The sequence below is a fragment of the Alligator sinensis genome, unplaced genomic scaffold, assembly GCF_000455745.1.
Source record: "Alligator sinensis unplaced genomic scaffold, ASM45574v1 scaffold455_1, whole genome shotgun sequence".
NCBI lineage: Eukaryota > Metazoa > Chordata > Crocodylia > Alligatoridae > Alligator > Alligator sinensis.
The window spans coordinates 1,032,072-1,047,498 of record NW_005842142.1 but is presented as its reverse complement, the minus strand read 5'-3'; the positions used below and the strand labels follow the sequence as shown (position 1 = coordinate 1,047,498).

General features: G+C 41.2%; 1 protein-coding gene across 1 annotated transcript in view; it reads right to left on the bottom strand.

Annotated features, from left to right (window-relative positions):
- GPR158 (G protein-coupled receptor 158) overlaps positions 1 to 15,427 on the bottom strand; it is a 401,429-nt gene that overhangs the window by 265,789 nt on the left and 120,213 nt on the right. The gene's annotated exons all lie outside the window — the stretch shown is intronic.

Genomic DNA, 15,427 nt, shown 5'->3' with positions numbered 1-15,427 from the left:
GCACTGAAAGATGGCAGCAGGGCACTATGAACTAAAGCTGATCGAATGTGTTTTAGTTCAAAGTTCCCGGCCACTGATGCACGTGACACAGAAGGCTGCCAGACCACGTCAATTTCCATGCTCCAACACACTAGATTTCCAGTGCATCGGAGCAGGCTCCCTGCACATCTGTAGGAGTCCTAGGAGAGCCAAGCGATTAATTACAGCTTCAGTAGCAATAGTGATAAAAGCGAGTATAGTGAACATAAGACAGACCTAGTGCTTCACTGCTCTTCCCTTCTACATTTAATAGTCATAAATCCTAACTCGTCCTTTGAAATCAGAATCAGGTTGCTGATTCAGACAGCTCCAATTTCACCTGGGAGGTAATGAGATGAAATCATTCCACAAGGGAAGAGGAAAATATAGCAAGCTGACTATGCACCATTTAATTCTATGGCTCCCTAGTGAGAAGCATCAGTGGCTTGGGTGCAGCTGCCAAGTGAAATGCTGTTTTGTATAAAACTTTATTATCCATTTGTGTGCTATTGCAATAGCAAATAGTTAACAAACCATGGAGGAACAAAACTATTCCATACTGAGTAACATGCATGCTTCCGTGTGCCTATGCACACCCCTACCAGTTGGAGGGGCTATTCTGGTTGTGTTTATGCCCTGTTTCTGGTTGCTGTCATGCATGAAGAGCATTGATTTAAGCCTTTTTGTTCTGAACAATAAGATGGTTGCCCTGTTCCTTATTGTTTGATCTCACTGGAACAAACAAAATACTGCACAAAAAAAACTGGCAATGAGGATGGGATCTTAGTGAGCATGGTGCGTCCCATGCTTCATCCTAAACTTCAAGTTGTCAAGAGCTGCAAGGGAGAAGGATATCCACGTCACCTGGGGAACCCAGTTGTGGGGTTTCTTTCCTACAGGGTTTTCAATGCAGGCTCCTCTCCACTATGACAACCTTGGGCTACATTGAAGAATTTTATATGGCCAGTTTACCACCCTGAGACTCCTAGATCAACCAGCTGACATTCTATCTGTAAGCAAATCAGATTACTAACATGAACCAGAAATATGCAGTGCTACTATCTCATAGGCTCACAGGCTTTTGACATTTTTTGCTCCCTCACATCATGACCAAAACCCATAACAAGTCATACTATGAAAACCTCGAACAACTGAAAAAGAACACTTTACACAGACTCCATCTGAAACAGTGAGATGGTTCTAATTCAACCGACACAGCTGCCACATGAAGGGACTGCAGCATACATAGCTGAGGTGCATCGTCTACCCGAGAACTGTAATTTTTTTACCCGTCTTGAGTCTCTTCTTAGGGATTGACTCTTGTGGGTTTCAAAATGAAGCCCTACAATGCAGACTCCTCACAGAGTAAAACTTAACATTCTCCATTGCTCAAAAAGCTGCATTTCTCCATTCAAAGGAAATCCAACTGGAAAAATTACTTCAGTGGAGACTTACAAAGTGAAATCCAAAGGGTATTCTCCAAAAAAATCACCATCACCACACAAGAAAAATAAATTCTTCTTCCCAGGAAGCTGCTGTAGATGTGGTGGGAGCCACAGATGTGACACATGTCTTTTCCTAGTTGCCAAATGCCATCATTGAAGCAGAAGTGTTACAGTGAACATGTGTCTCATCAGAAGTTCAAGCCACCTGGAAAGAAATCAGACAAGCAAGGTACACCTTCAGCACTACAAATACCATTGCTAATCTGAATGGAATTTCAACCCATGGTATCCAACTACCAGCTTTGTGAAGTGTGGAAACACTGGCCAGAAAAAGATGGCTAATACTACAGTAATACTTCAAGGTTTTCTGTATGTAATGGAGGTAGACTTGGAATTCTCAGTTTGCCTTAATTTCAGAAGAGACATACAAATTGCTATGTCCTTACAAGCATGTGTCTTTTGTTCCATGCAAAGCAGGACTTGTTGACTAACTACAATACAAATGCAGTTAACTTTAAAGGAGACTGTTACATGAGTGTCCATTATGGGAAAGATAGAGGGGTCATCCACCATATAATTGTCAAAGGACAGAAAGCCTGCTTACTAGGTGAAGAATGGTTTGTGCCATTAGGCATAAAGTAAAAAGAAGTGCACAGCCTTGCAACAAACTCCATTCAAGGTGTCCTAAAGGAATTCAGCACAATTTTCAAAGAACTAGGCCCATCAGTTTAATTTATATTGGATTCAATTGTGGCACCAATTTGAATGAAGCCTTGTCACGCTGCATTCAACCTCCATCCAAAGACTGACCATCTTGTAAAATAAGGTGTTCTTGAAGCTACAGGGCCAATGTTATACAAGGCTAAGATTCAGGATACAAAGACACTTTGCAAACATGTTCACCAGATGTGAGGTTGAGTTCTAGATGTATCATCTACATCATAGTGCCAGCAGGCCTGGTTCTTACAAATCCATCAACTGTTGTTCTAGACTCATCAGACCCTCCAAATGCTGAAGTGACTCAAGAAGAACTGAAAGCCTGCTCCCATTTCCAATTAGATGATTCCAACCCTGAACTGGGTTACCCAAGGTAACAAATGAGCCCAAATCCTTAAAGAACTTTGTTATCTAAGGGAGAGCAGTGTTATGTGCCAAGTGTTATGTATATGTGATATGCCCTCCTGCCCTTGGTGGCACTATTTTGTGTTGTGCTTATCTCCTGTTTCTGCCTGCTGTTATACTTGAAAGCCTTCAGCTAAGCTTTTTTCCTTGTACAACACAACTGGCTACCCTGTTGCTTTCTGTCATTGGGACAAACAAACTCCTGCAATACATAAAAAAAACCAACATGTAAAAGAAATGTGATCAAATTTCTTCAGTGGTTTGGAGTCAAGAATGATACAAGATTGTGGGTTGGCACGTGTTTTTGCACCAGAATCTACTTTTATTATGATTTATGAGGAGAGGCTGAGGGAACTCCCTTCTCATCAGCACAGAAGCAGAAAAGGATCTTGGAGTCATTATAGACTCCAAGATGAACACAGGCCTCCAATGTGGGGACGCAGTCAGGAAGGCTAACTGCACCTTGTCATGCATCCACAGATGCATCACGAGCAGGCCCAAGGAGGTGATCCTCCCCCTCTATTCGACATTGGTCAAGCCACAGTTGGAGTACTGCATCCAGTTCTGGGTGCTGCACTTCAGGAGGGATGTAGACAACATGGAGAGGGTCCAGAGGAGGGCCACTCACATGATCAGGGGGCAGCAGGGCAGGCCCTACGAGGAGAGGCTAAGGGACCTGAACCTGTTCAGCCTCCACAAGAGAAGGCTGAGAGGGGATCTGGAGGCCAACTATAAACTGGCCAAGGGGGACCAGCAGGCAATGGGAGAGTCCGTGTTCCCCCGAGCACTACCAGGAGTAACAAGGAATAATGGCCATAAGTTGACAGAGAGTAGATTCAGGCTAGATATCAGGAGGCACTACTTCACAGTCAGGGCGGCTAGGATCTGGAACCAACTTCCAAGGGAAGTGGTGCTCACTCCTACCTGGGGGGTCTTCAAAAGGAGGCTAGATAGACACCTTGCCGAGGTCGTTTGACCCCAGCATTTTTTCCTGCCAATGGCAGGGGGTCGGACTTAATGATCTGCTCAGGTCCCTTCTGACCCTACCAACTATGAAACTGTATATTTTTTTCTGGAAACAGCATATGCAGCCCCATAGCTGTGCAGAGTAACTTACCGACAGGAAAGAGAATAAAGTCTTTATCCTGCAGAATCTTTAAGCTACAGCTAATTTTTAATAAAATGAAAGACAACATAAGTTAACATATAAAAAAATGCCCATTTTTGCTATTCTGGTTGCCTATGATAATATTTTAAAATGTAGTAGTGAAAAAAAATCCAGTAGCAAACCCATTTTCCAGCAAAATCCTACCTATAGCTATCAACCTCAGCCAACTGTACCTTGCAGCAATCCTGAAATATCAGCATTACTGAATACTTTGGGCCGAAGTAGGAGCTTGTTCCATAGCTAAGGTTCTTTTACAAAGAAAGGTGAATGAGCCTCCTCTATGTCAAGGGGATCCAACATCAGTGCTGACCAGTCATGGAGATCCTTGATGATCTTTGAGACAGACAGGTCCCTACAAATTTAGGGTTTTACAGAGCAAAAGCAGAGATCATAATAAAATGGTATTTTTTCCTGCAAAAATATTCTCCCCATCAAATCTTCCACTCAGCATCACTGCATCTTTACGTGGATTAATCCTCAACCAGCCAGCTAGCTATCATCCATCCCAATCCACTCCAGATTGGTTAAGGCCTTGAACATCACTCATAGCTCCATATTTGAGCAATATGGAAAACATACTGAAGTCACTATGGGCCATGCCTCCTCACTTAACTATCCTAGTAACCTATATGCTTACCAAAATAGGAGAACAAGAGGGATGCTTATGGAATCCCCAAGGCAATACCCTTTGGGAGGAGAAGCAACTACCCCAGTTTTCTTAGGAATGCAGAGCAAGAAAAGAAAAAAGCCACCCATGTCTGTTCTAACACGTTCGAAGTAAATCACTAGCAGTTTATAATCACTTATATCAAAGAGTTAACCACTTCATTTGTATGGACACTTCATTTTAAACCACTTTAAGGAGATCATTTGCTGATGCTAACAGCATGATTCATGTCTCTTATCTTGGTTTCTACCCAAGACCACTGATTCTCAACAAGGGCTCCATGGTACCTTGGGGTGACATGAGAACCTTTTAAAGGTGCCACGGGGTGCCTTGCAATGTTAGCACTGTTAGGTGTGCAAACACCTACATGTGATTAACAAGAGAAATCCAGAGATTTAAAATAGGAATCCATTCTGACCTAGTGTAATATTTCTGAGGTTTTTGCCAGAGAACTCCTCTATTATTTTTCAGTACTCAAAAAATGAGAGAAAGCTAAAAGTTGACATTTTAGGAGGGATGCCTCGAGTCTAAAAAGGTAAAAAATCCTTTACCTATGCCAATGGTGCTCAAACTTCTAGCCACACAGGTCAAATGAATGGTGTTGGGCCAGTCTGAGAGCCAGATCTCACAGGCAGGGTCTGTTTGTGTGCCAGATGCAGCACGACATTGCCATATGAAATTAGTCAACTGGTGCGATCAGGCCTGCCAGTATGACTTTGCAGACTGGAACTAAGTGCATGGCAAGTCTGTGCACTGACCCAACCCTGTACACCAGATTCAGACATGAAGTGACCCTGCATACTAGTGCAATCTGATGTATGGGGCTGGGTCATCCAGCCCACAGGGCTCCCCACAGGTCCAGAAATTTGGTGTTTGAAAGCAGTGGCAACATAAATTGCCACAGCTCTGGAAGCTGCAGCAATTAACACTACCAATACTCTTCCACAAATCTTCCCCACAGGTCCAGAAATTTGGTGTTTGGAAGCAGTGGCAACATAAATTACCACAGCTCTGGAAGCTGCAGCAATTAATACTACCAATACTCTCCCACTGCCAAATTTCCAGATTTGTGGGGATCCCCACAGGCTAAATGACAGGGACCCATGGGCCACATTTGGCCCATGGACCAGAAGTCAAGCACCACTGACCCAGGCTAATAGAGGAAGTGGCAACCAGGTGATGAGAGAGATCTCAACAGCACAACCTCTTCCATCATCTTACATAGAAAAGGAAGATGCTACCTCAACTGATAATTAACCAGATTAGGCATTAACTTCCTGAGCAAGGCTTTCACTACTGTCTCCTTATCAGATTCTGGCGCACTGAAATCCTAAAGCAGGCTTTAACAATCTCCACTAGCAGTGACCTGAGGGCTTCCCCCTGGCTTTAACCAGCTAAGAAGGGCAGAGATCCAAAAAGCCAGATTTTACAGTGAAGCTCCCCTGAAACATCTACTAATTCAGTGAGCTGCACTTTGTTGAATACAGGCAGAAAAGGCAGATCAATAGCCCCTTGACAATCTCTACAGCCCTGAGAAGAAGCGGCTTAGCTTGAATGTGTATAATTTTAACTGAAAATTAATCTGATTATTAAGAATCTGTAATTAATCCTTACAGTGGGAGGCACTTGCATCACACATCAAATGGGTACTACCTGGATTAACCAAGCTGTCCACAATCTTAAATATGGCTGCTGATGCTGATTTTACAGGTGCTAATAATAGGGCAGAATACAGAAAACTGCTTATAGAAAAACTGATTTTCTAATCTTGTTTTCCTGGTGAATTTCATTTGTAATATTATACTATAACACATTTCAGTACAAGCAGTTAGAAGAGAATCTATTTTTCTCTTCAAGTCAAAGCCATAACCTTGCAGTTTTCTGCTGAGTCCAAGCATTTCAGCTGCATCTTCAATGGTCTGAAAAGATTTTTAAGAGAGCTCCAGTACAGAGTTAGCTGGCAGCAAGAGCTTAAAGTATAAGGAGAGGATATATCTTGGTAAGAGCCCTTCAGTAAGACTCTAGAGCAGGGGTGGCCAAAATGCAGCCTGCCAGGCCATCCTATCCGGCTGTGGGGCCCCTAAAAAATTTAGAAAACTAATATCTATCTGCCCCTGGCTGCCTGTCATGCAGCCCTCGATGGCTTGTCGAAACTCAGTAAGTGGCCCTCCGCCCAAAATATTTGCCCACCCCTGCTCTAGTGTGTGAAGAACTATTAGAGGCCTTAGCTTCATAACTGTTGCCAGAATCCACTATAGAAAATTTAAATTAAATTAAATTTAAAAAAAGACAGTATAAGAAAGTGGAGGCTTTGCAGTATGCTTCTGTTCACCAATATCATGTTTCTAGTTAAAAAGAAACACCAGGGTCAGGGTAAATATTGGCTTTTGCTATTTTTATTTTGGAGACATGTATTTGCTTTGTGTGTAGTCGTGTTTATTTCAAGTAGAGATATGGATATATTTGCATCTAGGCTCATCCCGCTATTCAAACTCACCATCTAATCCTTAGTGGGTTGAGGCATTCTAGTACAGTTTTTAATTTGTAGATATATTTCTTTACAATTGTAAAGAAACTTTTTTTCACTAGGAGTTATATTTTCACTTCATTTCTAAATTAAATTGAACTAAAAATATTATGCTGTGTTTTGACTCTCAGAGAATTTCTTTAAAAGGATTTAAATTTATACTCCCTCTACACTTACAGTAGTTCAAAAACCTTGTTCAAAACCTCACACATCTAGGCACTGATGAAGTATTTATATTAGCAGCACTGTACGTCTTCATAAATAAGATATTATGCTATGTTTAACTATCTAGAAATATAAAGTAGCCAGTCCATAAATGTATAAATCATCTTTATCATTCATAAGATTGTTTTCAATATTAAAAAATTTGAATCAATTCCCCTGAAACATTTTCTCACTGTATTATTTTCAATATACTGAAATAGTTTAATGCTAGCAGGATGAAAGCTGCAAAAAAGTTTCAGAGACAATATATTCACATTTTAGCCACATTTATTTTTTGCTGTTTTCACACCACTTTCATGTTTGTTTTCTACAAATATTTCAGTTACATAGTTTACCACCAATAGGAATACTGATGGAAACAATAAAAGCTGAATTAATAAATGTGATTATTAAATAGTGAATCCAGATTCTATTAAATTGAATTTGCTATAAACAAAGAAACTGAAACACACTGGGCACGTCTACACAAAGATGTTTAATGCACATTGGACTAATGCTACTGTGCATTAGCATGGCTTGCAAAAAACGTGCTCTAATGAACAGTAGCTTTAGTCCAATGCACATTAAGCATCACACAAAAAGCATTCATCTGCATTGATGCGCACTAGTGCCAATTACAGCACATTAGGTTTAGTACCTGTTATTGCAGGTACTAAACTTAATGTGCCACAATTTCGGTACGTTAATGAATGTGTAGATGCGCCAACTATGTGATACTTTAATCCAAAGATAACAAAGACAGCTAGAGAATATGGAATTATTGTTAATCAGGGCTATCTGGTATCTACAGACCAACAGTTACTAATCAACATTATTTAGCAAATCCTTCTGGATAATTCAAATTTGAAAAAAAATCCCCTTCTACTTACGAAACAATCTGAAGGAAAAAAAGACAGGAAAATTATCCAGTAAATATTTGATTATAAAGTACTTGGCCATCTTTAACTATTAGAGAGAGAGAGAGAGGACAGGGGAGGGGAAGTTAGCTGTGTTAGTATGAAATCAGGTAGAAGGCAGAGTAGAATGGCACCTGTATATAAGGTCTATAAAGTGCCACTCTGTCCTGCCTTCTACTATATATACAGCAGCAAGCAAAAGTGAAAATTATAAAACAGTATAATAAAGAGCTTACTTAAAGGACTACAAAAGTCCATGGAACAGCTCCTATTAATTTTAATGCTCTTTGGCTCAGGTCCAGTGTGAATAGCAAAAGAAAGATACTATGCTGTACAAAAGAAAAACAAATTCTGAGAAAATACAGCCATTACTCTTAAATCTTTACTATTTTTACCTTCTGTAAATAGCTGGCAGAAAGTTAAATAATTTCACCAGGTCACATTTGGATTGTTGATATATTCTTTATTATTTGTCACACATTTCTTTATACTCCACTGTATTATCATTATTCAAATTGAGAAAAATGTGCCTGTCTGAAGGCTATCTGTTTGAAGATTATCTTTCCCATAGCATGTGAGAATAATTTTAAATCTCTACCCACTTCTTTCACTACCAGGTGCATAAGGCAGAATTCATCAACCAATCATACCCTGGGCCAATTCCTTTCATTTTATCAAGTTGTTGATTTGTAAAGTTGCTGGTAAGGGTCCCCCTTGGCCAGGCTCTTTTTTTAGTCTTGGGTATATTTAAGGAGCCAATTAACCAGCATTCTCAAAATCTAACTGAAGTAAGCCCACCTTCCCACCTGTACTATTTGAACAGCTGCTGGTAGTGATATCCATTCCAAGATCTCGCTCTTTATTTTTTCTGACCACTATACTCCAGAAATTCAGAGCACACATCCACACTAGAATCTAGTTAATTTGCTTCGTTTCCAGGAACCAATGACTACTGGACATATCATTGTCTTATCAAATCCATTTTGAACATCTTCCTTGCTCTGAAACACTGAAAACATCCAAAAGCAACACAAAGAAGACACCTCATCTCAGCAAAAGAACAAGATGCATCAGCTCCTCAAAGCCAAAGCTTGAAGGAGGATCCAGGAAATCAAAAATCAATGGTGGCAAGATAAACCCAAGGAGATTCAGCTTCATCCTGACAAACATGACATGCATATTTTTTTCCAGACAATGAAAGCCATCTACATACCAACCTCCCATAGTCCTACTTTCCTGCAATCACAGGATGGTTCAATACTCCTCCGAAGCAACACATCTATCCAAGAGCACATCGAAGCACTCCTGGACCATGAGTCGACTGTGATAAATACCAACAATGAAGTTCGTTCCAAACACCCAGAAAGGGGATCCTTCACCAGCCCTCCTATCCCAGAAGAAGTTTGGCGTAGCATCAAGGAAACCAAGAACAACAATCGGATGGCATACCTACTGAAATCTTCAAAGCTGGCAATGAGGAACTAATACTGGGACTCCATTAATTTATTCTCTGAATTTGGAACAATGAGGAGATCTCTGGAGACCTGAGGAATGCCAACATCACGACTATCTGCAAGAGAGGAGATAAGGCCGTATGTAGACTATCAAGGTATCATGCTCCTTTCAACGGCAGGGAAAATCCTCATTCACATCCTCCTGAGCCATCTTCTATCTCTTCCTGTGGAAGACTTCTGGAATCTCAGTGTGGTTTCAGACCAACCCATGGGACATTTAAACATGATCTTATTTTCCTGCCAGGTCCTAGAAGAGTGTTGGAAACATCAGGACCTCTACATGGCCTTCATTGACCTTACTAAGGCCTGTGATTCCATCAATTGCAAAACCTTGTGAAAAGTAGTGGCTAGATTGTGATGCCCCATAAAATGCATCAAGGTCCTAAGGCTTCTCCACAACCAGATGACTGCATCCATTCTTCGTGGCAGACTGGAGACAGATCCATTTGTCATTTGAACTAGGGTCAAGCAAGGATGTGTCATTGCCCCAATTCTGTTCTTCATTTTTTTGGCCATCATCCTAGTTCTCGTTAAGGACTGCCTCCCTTCCAGAATTATACTAAATATCAAACAGATGGAGGGCTTTTCAATTAAGGACATTTTCATTTAAGGACCAAAGCAGTCAAAAAAACCATCCTTGACCTTTAATATGCTAAAGACTGTGTCATCCTTGCACATACTGAGGAAAACCTCCAGACCACACTGGATCTCTTCTCAGATGCCTGCACAGCTTTGAGCCTCTCTCTCAACATCAAGAAGACCAAAATGCTCTATCAGCCTGTTTCAGGCCATAAATGTGACCCCTCTCTGCAAATTACCATTGACGGAAAGACGCTGGAGGTAGTCAAAAATTTCCCTTACCTCAATAGTCACCTCTCTTGGAGAATGAATTATGATGAGAAGATCCACCATAGGATCCAGTGCTTCCTGGAGCTTCCTTTTGGGAATTCCTTTGGCATGTTTTTATTGATAACAGTCTCTGGAAAGACACCAAGATCCATGTCTACAACACAGTCATCATCCCCACTCTCCTCTACAGATGTGAAACGTGGATGGCCTACTGTTGTCACCTCAAGATCCTGGAGCGGTATCACCAACAGTGCCTCCAGAAAATCTTCCACATACAATGGGAAGAATGCCGCACAAATGCCAGCATTGAGTTGGTGATCCTCAAGTACCAACTTCATTGGGCTGGACATTGTGCACAGACACTTGACTCAAAAACATGTCCTTTACTCCCAGCTTAGTTGCAGACTGAGATCTCGTGGCAGCCAGAGGAAATGCTACAAGGATACACTGAAAACATTCCTCAAGAAAATGGACGCTGACATCAAGAGCTGATATCAAGGGTTGGGAATAGCTGGCTGCTAACTGACACCAGTGGCAGTGCAACCAACGCCAAGCAGCAGCCCACTCCAAGGTAAAGTGTCTTGCCCTCAAAGCAGAGAAGAGAAAGAGGAGGACAGAAAAGGAGAGAAGTCTTGGCCTATGGCCTACTCTCCCCTGTGGAAAGATCTGCAGCTTCTGCAGATGGATCTTCGTTTTAAGGACTGGATGCTTAAGTCACCTCAAGACCCATAAATGAGTTGTGATAGAGATCATCCTTGAATTGAGGGATTGCCACCAACAATGATGGCTCTTCAATTTTGTAGGTTACCTAGCATCGTTATAGTGTTGTAGACATGATGTAAAGGAAAAGTAAGAAATAGATTTGTTTGGTAACATATTTTACTGGATCAATATTCGAGGTGGGAGAGGTGTGAGACAAGCTTTGGAGAACGCAATGCCCCCCCTCAGATCTATAAGAAAAACAGGTACAGCCTCAGCTAAATCCCAGTTAAAACAATTTGTTTTCATTATGTAAGCAGTCACTTACGAAGGAAAGTGGCAATAAACCTTTGGAGCAAAAATTTATCAGAAGCACTTGAACTTGCAAAGCAAATAAAAATACAGATAAAATAGATAAAACCTAATTATAATACTATATAACTATGAGACCATTCTACAAAGAAGACATCCATTATCACCATGGAGCAAAAGGGGGGTTAGCAGAGGAAACTGATAACTTGTGATTTATAAGTTATCATTGTCTATGTTAAGTCCATGGTTTTTTGTGTTCAGTAAAATTATAAATATTTGTTCCCAGGCATCTGGCTTGTTCCAAGTGTACTGCGTAGGCAAAAACTATGAGGTCAGAGATAAAAATGGTGGTTCTATGAAAAGTGTTCTCACACTGCTGATTAGGTATTTCAATTTCAATCCTTTTTCACTTTTTCTGTGACTGTTCATTCTAGAGCATTATGGTTGTTTAGTTTCACACACAATTCCAGCAAGGGCATCAGTCACGTTGGATGAGAATTATCCTATTTTGTGATGGGAATGTAATGTATAGGATCTATGGATTCTGATGATTTTATTGTGAGGTCTGTTGATCATGATGACAGCAGAAATATGTTGGTAGGTTTTGCATATGCTGTTTAGGCAGCTTCTTGTTTCTTGAATGTTTGTTAATCAGCAGAGTTTGTTTCTAATGATGATTTGGGTGAGACTGAGGGAGCTTTCCTAGATTGCCTAAAGATGTTGTGGAATTTCAGTCATTGGGGACATTTATAGACATGCGCTTGTCTGCTCTGACATACCAGCAGACTCAATTAATTTTCAATGTGTTGGAAATGCATGTCTGAGCTGCAGTAGAGTCTGTTGATCCCAGATAGGCCTCATCAGCCATCTTCAGATGCACAGATAAGACAATCATGGAAGGCAATCATCCTTGACTGTGAGGGACTGCTGAAGAAGAACAATTCCATCTAATGCAGAATAAGATTGTGCACACAGGAGTTACTGCATTGCAGCTAGCGCTAGCACAAGGTAATCCCTACCCATTTTTACCATTAGTTTGTCTCACCAGACTCTGTTTTTGGCTAGCTGATTATAAGATCTAATTGTTTAACACCACTAGGCCAGCAGTCCTTTGCCCATTTCATTTATCAGAATATTCCGATAACAAATATCAGCAGCAAAGTCTAGTTGTCCATAGAATTCCAGTTTCTATACCAGAGGTCTATCAAACTGTATAGACAATACCAAACAATGCATCCTTTTTAACTCTGGTTATAACTTCAAACCAGGCCATGAGTTTCTGGATGGAGATCACATTAAGCATCTCACCAAACATTCCAGGAGATCTGGTCATTTTACAAGGGAATCTTATATATCCAGTATCTTCTACAGATGCCCTTTTCTTATACCATCATAGGCTTTCTGAAAGTCAATAGAATTTAAGTTGAGTGATAGTTTTTTGCTTTGCTAAGTGGTATTGTATAATGTTCCCATTTTGGTTTTAATCACACTGAATTATTCAGATTAAATAATTATAGCCTACAAATATGCTAATTTCCCATGGAGCCATAACCCAAGGACCCATCTTCTGATATTTCAGCAGTTTGATACAACAATAAGATAAATTCCTCTTTGAAAAAGTTCACAGTAGGTTCTTCCATACTAGCTGGTAACAAATTATAAGAAGTCAGTTCAATCACACAGTATGTATCATTGTATCAGCCATACTATTTAAGCTCTCAAAAGCTACATAACATATGTGGTATTTGGCAGCAAATAATTGAGGTAATCAAGGGTTAGGTCTTTCAACCTGTCATTTGTTATTTCTTAATATCTGTGGGGGGGAAGGGTGTTGGTTGGGGGCAGGGAAGCATTGATTGTTTTGTTTTGATTTTTAAGTTTCTAGTTTTGGGAAACAGGTGTTGAGCATAGACTAACTAGGTAATGAAACTGTCTCCCAATAACTAATTGATACCACAGGATGGAAATCTGATTGCCTCTTGAGGGAAAACAGAAACCTGTTACCTCTCCAGAGAATTGTTAGAATATAGCATATCACAGAATCATAGACCACAAGGTGATGAAGTTCAGAATCCTAAGGAAAGGGCAGAAGAAGAGCAACAGAGTGAAGACCCTGGACTTCAGAAAAGCCAACTTCGACTCACTCAGGGAACCAAGGGGCAATATCCCCTGGGAGGCCAGTCTGAGGAGGAGAGGAGTCCAGGAAAGTTGGCTGTATTTTAAAGAAACCTTGCTGAGAGCACAGGAACAACCCATCCCAACATGCAGGAAGACTAGAAAGTATTCCAGAGGACCAGCTTGGCTTAGCAGGGAACTCTTCAGCAAACTAAAACACAAAAAGGAAGCTTTATAAGAAGTGGACACTTGGACAAACAACTAGGGAGGAGTATAAGAGTACTGTGCAGGGATGAAATAAGGAAGACCAAAGCACAACTGGAGTTGTAGCTAGTAAGGAATGTGAACAGTTACTAGAAGTTTTTCTACAAGTGTGTCAGCAACAAGAGGAGGATCAGGGAAAGTGTGGGTCCCCTACTGAATTGGGGAGGCAACCTAGTGACAGAGGATGCAGAAAAAGCTGAAGTACTCAATAACTTTTTCACTTCAGTCTTCACAGGCAGGGTCAGCTCCCAGACTACTGAGCCTGGCAGCACAGTTTGAGGAGGAGGTGAACAGACAACAGTGGCAAAAGAACAGATTAGGGACAATTTAGAAAAGCTGGATGTATACTAGTCCACGGGGCCAGATGGGATGAACCCGAGGGTGCTGCAAAAGTTGGCCGATATGACTGCAGAGCTGCAGGCCATCATCTTTGAAAACTCATGGCGATCAGGAGAGGTTCCAGATGATTGGAAAAGGGCAAATGCAGTGTCTATCTTTAAGAAAGGGAAGTAGGAGAAGGGAGGGAACTACAGACTTGTCAGCCTCACCTCAGTCCCTGGAAAAATCCTGGAGCAGGTCCTCAAAGAATTCATTTCTAACCACTAGAAGAACGTGATTAGGAACACTCAGCATGGATTCATCAACGGCAAGTCATGAATGACCAATCTGATGATCTTCTATGATGAAATGACTGACTCTATGGATGCAGGGAGACCAGTGGAATGTGATATACTTTGACTTTAGTTAGGCTTTTGATATGGTCTCCCTCAGTATTCTCACAAGCAATCTGAGGAAGTACAAGTTGGAAGAACAGGCTGTAAGGTAGATAGAAAACTGACTGGATCATCAGGCTCAGAAGGTAGTAGTCAATAATTTAGTGTCTAATTGGCAGCCAGTATCAAGCAGAGTGCCCCAGAGGCCACTCCTGGGGCCTGGAGCGTCCTGGGGCCAGTTTTTTTTCGTTTTCATCAGTAACCTGGAAGATGGGATAGAATATACCCTCAGCAAATTTGCAAATGACACCAAGCTGGGGGGAATAGTAGATATGCTGCAGGGTAGGACTAGGATTCAGAGAGACCTAGAAAAATCAGAGGATTGGGCCAAAACCAATCTCATGAGGTTCAATAAGGAGAAGTGCAAAGTCCTCCATTTAGGATGAAATAATCCTATGCACTAGTAAAGCCTGGGGACTGACTGGCTAATGGCATACTGGCTGCGTTAGTAGAGTGTTGCCAGCAGATCAAGGAAAGTGATTATTCTCCTCTATTTGGCACTGGTGAGGCCACATCTGGAGTCCTGTGTCCAGGTTTGGGCCCCTCCACTACAGAAAGGATGGTGACAAATTCCAGCAAGTCTAGAGGAGGGCAACAAAAACAGTTAGAATGTGGGGCACATGACTTATGACAGGCTGAAGGAACTGGGCTTATTTAAGTTGGGTTTATTTAATCTCCCTTGTCCAGGTGACCTATCACCTGGACAAGGGAGAAGAGATTGATGTCATATATCTTGACTTCAAAAAAGCCTTCGATCTGGTTTCCCATGATCACCTCTTGGAGAAACTGGCCAATTGTCGCCTTGGGTCCTCCACGATCCACTGGCTGGAAAA